General features: G+C 38.4%; 1 pseudogene; it reads right to left on the bottom strand.

The window, feature by feature from the left end:
- Nucleotides 1-1864: 1864 nt before the first annotated feature.
- On the bottom strand, nt 1865-1964 carry LOC127124384 (uncharacterized; annotated as a pseudogene).
- Between the last annotated feature and the right edge of the window lie 2951 nt (nt 1965-4915).

Raw genomic sequence — 4915 nt, 5'->3', positions numbered from 1 at the left:
CAGCATCGTTCACTTTATTTATTTTATTTTGCAAGCTTTGTTTTCTTTTTCCCTTGCAATTTATTTTCCCCTGTTCTTAGCTTTTAGATATTTTTCGCGTAGTAGTTTCTACACCGGAAACTACTGTGCAACTTTATACCGGATTTAACCTTACGTTATATTCGAGTTTTTTTTATTTCCTTGATTTAATTTACTGTTTAATTGAAGAATCGAAGAACAAATCCTACCGGCTTGTGGAGGAGTGTTCAAAGACCATTGTATTACGCATTCAGGTTCTTTAATAGTTATTTAATTTTTAATGTTTTATTCTACTGTTTATTTACATTGCCTGCCTGAAATGAGTCTGTGTATGCATGATAATAATTATTATTTAGTTAGCATGTCTGGCTAATTTGCCTAGGTATCGGTATGTAAAGTAAGCAGAATAAGGGGTCAAGACTAAGTCGGTCTATCCACACTTAAAATTAGAATCAATCTTTTTATGGTCTTAACTTACAGGTTTAATAACAAGATTTTTTACAAAAGTAAAAGACATAAAGAAGTTGAAACCAACAGAGCGAGAGTTTGAGGTTTTAACTGGACAGTGTAAGTTAGTCATTAAATCTATCTCAGGGCGAGAGCAAGTTTTAGAATTAATTAAATTCTGACCTTTTTCCAAAAAGTATTTTTAAAGATTGAATGTGAGGACGAGAGTTAAGCATTTAGATTTAATTGTATAACCTAAGTCAACAGAGCGAGAGTTTGAGATAAGGGTGTTTAAAACGGTCAGTATTTTCTTAAAAAGAGTTTCTGCAACTTTATTGTTTTCAAAATATGATTTTTGACTTAATTATAAGTGACAGCAACATTAACATAAGATCATGGTTCCTTCAACAGAGCGAGAGTTTGAGATAAAACCTTTAACCAATAAAGTTAGTCGAAACGATTTATTTTAAAACCGAGAGACCGACAAGGAATTGATTCCCTAGTTTTGACGAACTACATACCGATATCCGTTTTATTAATATTTAATCTAGATTTTAGTTTAGCTCTTAGCTCCTTTCCCCAAACAATCAAACATTTTCACCTTAGATTTACGTAGTAACCTTAGATAACGGTACATCGATTCATAAGTCCCTGTGGGATCGATATCTTTTAAAACTACGCGATAGAACTGTGCACTTGCAGTTTGTATCCCATTCTCGACTCACCCAGTCGAGCGATCAAGTTTTTGGCGCCGTTGCCGGGGACTTTTATTCAATCGATATCGTAACTCTTCCGTTACGCTGTAGAGACTAAGGTTTCTTTTTCCTTCTATTCTTTCTTTCGTTGATTTGTATGCCACGCACTCGCTCTCAAGGCGAACCGCTCTATCTACGAATCAACGATATCGAACTATATCTCCGAGTCTTACGACGAATTCGGGAATATCGTGCTGAAAACAATCTCCCTCCTATAAACCTTCCTGATATCAAAAACATTTTTCCTTCTTTAACCGAGATGGCAGAACCAGCTCGTGCTCTTAGAGATTACGCCGCTCCATCGCAAGATGAACCGCATTCAAGTATTGCTCCTCCCGCAATCGAAGCAAACAACTTTGAACTTAAACCTTCACTGTTGCAGGCTGTGCAACAGAACCAATTCTCTGGAAATCTTACCGAAGATCCAAACCTTCATTTATCCGTATTTGTTCAATATGCTGACACTGTTAAAGCTAATGGTGTCACTTCAGAGGCAATTTGACTTCGTCTTTTTCCTTTCTCATTAAGAGATAGCGCTAGAAGATGGCTTCAATCTCTCCCTTCCAACTCAGTCACCACATGGAACGAGTTGAAGAAAGTTTTTCTTGCCCGATATTTTCCGCCAAGCAAAACAGCTATGTTAAGAGCCCAGATAAACGGATTTAAACAGAAAGACAACGAGTCTCTTTTCGAAGCATGGGAAAGATACAAAGACATGATGAGACTTTGCCCACACCATGGTTTGGAAGACTGGTTGGTAATTCACACATTTTATAATGTTCTCTTATACAATACAAGGTTAACAATAGACGCCGCTGCAGGTGGTGCACTAATGAACAAACCTTATGCTGATGCTTACCAGCTTACCGAGAGCATGGCCCAAAACCACTATCAGTGGGGAACCGAACGAACAACAGTGGAAAAACCTCAACCGAAAACTGGCATGTACGAGATAAGTAACCTTGATCACGTCAATGCAAAAGTGGATGCTTTGGTCCAGAAGATTGAAAGTTTAAACGTATCACCACCAACCGCCGTGGTTGCTATAACTCAGAATTGCGAGGTCTGTGGAATCCAAGGCCACACTCCTACGGAATGTCAACTCTTGACTGGAATCCAAACAGAGCAAGTAAACTATGCTCAAGGAAGCCCCTATTCGAATACCTATAACCCAAATTGGAAGAACCATCCAAACTTTTCATATAAGAGTAATAATGCTTTATACGCACCTGGACAGTCTCCGAATCAAACCCCATCTATACCTCCGGGATATCAGAAACCAAATCCTAACAATAATACCCCTAGAAAATCCAACTTGGAAATCATGATGGAAAACTTTATAGCTTCCCAACAACAAACCAATAAAGATTTCTTAAACCAGAACATACACACTGGCGAACAACTTAAACAACTAGCAAGCAAAGTAGATGCCTTGGCTACCCATAACAAAATGTTAGAAACCCAAATATCTCAAGTAGCTCAACAACAAGCACCTACTGCTGCACCAACTGGTACATTCCCTGGACAGCCCCAACCTAATCCGAGAAGCCAAGCCCATGCAATTATATTAAGAAGTGGAACGGAAGTGGAAGGACCGTCTGATCCAAGGATAGAAAACCAAAACCCTAAGAAATCTACTGAGGAAAGTGAACCTAAGGAAAAGGAAGAGAGTAATAAGGATACCCTAGAAAAGAAGGAACCTTATGTACCTCCACCACCTTACAAACCACCTATACCTTACCCTCAAAGGCTTGTTAAAACCAAAGATGTAGGCCAATTTAGAAAATTTGTCAATCTCCTTAAGCAATTAAACGTTACAATTCCATTTACCGAAGCTATTACGCAGATGCCCTCATATGCTAAATTCTTAAAAGAAATTCTTTCTAATAAAAGGAAACTTGAGGATAGTGAAACCGTTACACTCCCTGCCGAATGTAGCGCTATAATCCAAAACATGCCTCCTAAACTCAAGGATCCAGGTAGCTTCTCTATACCCTGTCACATAGGAAAATTTGTCATCGACAAAGCCTTATGCGATTTAGGAGCCGGAATTAGCGTTATGCCTCTATCCATATGTAAGAGACTGGAAATGGGAGAATTAAGACCGACCAAGATGTCTGTACAACTAGCGGATCGTTCCATCAAATATCCTGTAGGAATCCTTGAAAACGTTCCCGTACGCATAGGTCAGTTTTATATTCCCACTGACTTCACAATTATGGACATTAGAGAAGATGACACTACACCTATTATACTAGGAAGACCATTCTTAGCAACTGCCGGTGCAATCATAGACGTAAAACGAGGAAGACTCACCTTCGAAGTAGGTGAAGAGAAAATTGAATTCATTCTTTCCAAATTCTTGAAAGCACCTGCAATAGAAGATACATGTTACTTCATGGATATCATCGATGAATGCATAAAAGAAGCAGAGTCAGGAGAAGACAAATCATCAGACTATCTTTTAGAAGACAAATCTAAACAATGCTTAGCAATAACACCAGATCCTACGCAGTGTCTTAACAAACCAACCCCTGATTTGAAAACACTTCCCAAAAATCTGAGATATGAATTCCTAGACTTAGAACTTGAACGACCTGTGATAGTCAATGCAGATCTAGGAAGACTCGAAACAGAAAAACTCCTACATATCTTAAGAAAATATCCAACCGCACTAGGATACCACATAACCGATCTTAAAGGAATAAGCCCTTCTATTTGTATGCATCGCATCATGTTAGAAGAAGACGGTAAAACCTCTAGGGAACACCAGAGAAGACTAAATCCGATCCTAAGTGAGGTAGTAAAGAAAGAAATAACCAAGTTATTGGAAGCAGGTATTATATATCCTATATCTGATAGCAAATGGGTCAGTCCTGTACACGTTGTACCAAAGAAAGGAGGCATAACCGTTATTGAAAACGAAAAAGGAGAAACTATAACTAAACGAATCGAATCGGGATGGAGAATGTGCATTGATTATAGGAAACTAAACAAAGCAACCCGAAAAGATCATTTCCCTTTACCATTCATTGACCAAATGTTAGAACGATTAGCAAAACATTCACATTTCTGTTATTTAGACGGTTATTCAGGCTTCTTTCAAATACCAATTCACCCTGATGACCAAGAAAAGACAACATTCACATGCCCTTTTGGTACCTTCGCGTATAGACGAATGCCGTTTGGTCTGTGTAATGCCCCTGCAACTTTTCAAAGATGCATGATGGCAATTTTCGCCGACTTTCTCGAAAACATCATGGAAGTATTCATGGATGACTTTTCTGTATACGGACAAAGTTTCGAAGAATGCCTTGAAAACCTGGAAAGAGTTCTTGAACGATGTGTAAAAGTAAACTTAGTACTTAATTGGGAAAAGTGCCACTTTATGGTACAAGAAGGAATTGTTTTAGGACACATCATCTCAAACAGAGGAATTGAAGTAGACAAAGCCAAAATAGAGGTAATCGAAAATCTTCAACCCCCAAGAACCGTGAGAGAAGTACGAAGCTTTTTAGGACACGCCGGTTTCTACCGACGATTCATCAAAGACTTCTCTAAGATAACTAAACCCTTAACCGGACTATTAATGAAAGATGCTGAATTCATATTCGACGATAACTGTTTAAAAGCATTTCAAACTCTTAAACAAGCATTGATCTCCGCACCCATTATGCAGACACCAAACTGGAATG

The sequence above is a fragment of the Lathyrus oleraceus genome, chromosome 2 (genome assembly GCF_024323335.1).
Source record: "Lathyrus oleraceus cultivar Zhongwan6 chromosome 2, CAAS_Psat_ZW6_1.0, whole genome shotgun sequence".
NCBI lineage: Eukaryota > Viridiplantae > Streptophyta > Magnoliopsida > Fabales > Fabaceae > Lathyrus > Lathyrus oleraceus.
The sequence above is the reverse complement of the archived record's forward strand: the minus strand, read 5'-3'. Positions and strand labels throughout refer to the sequence as shown.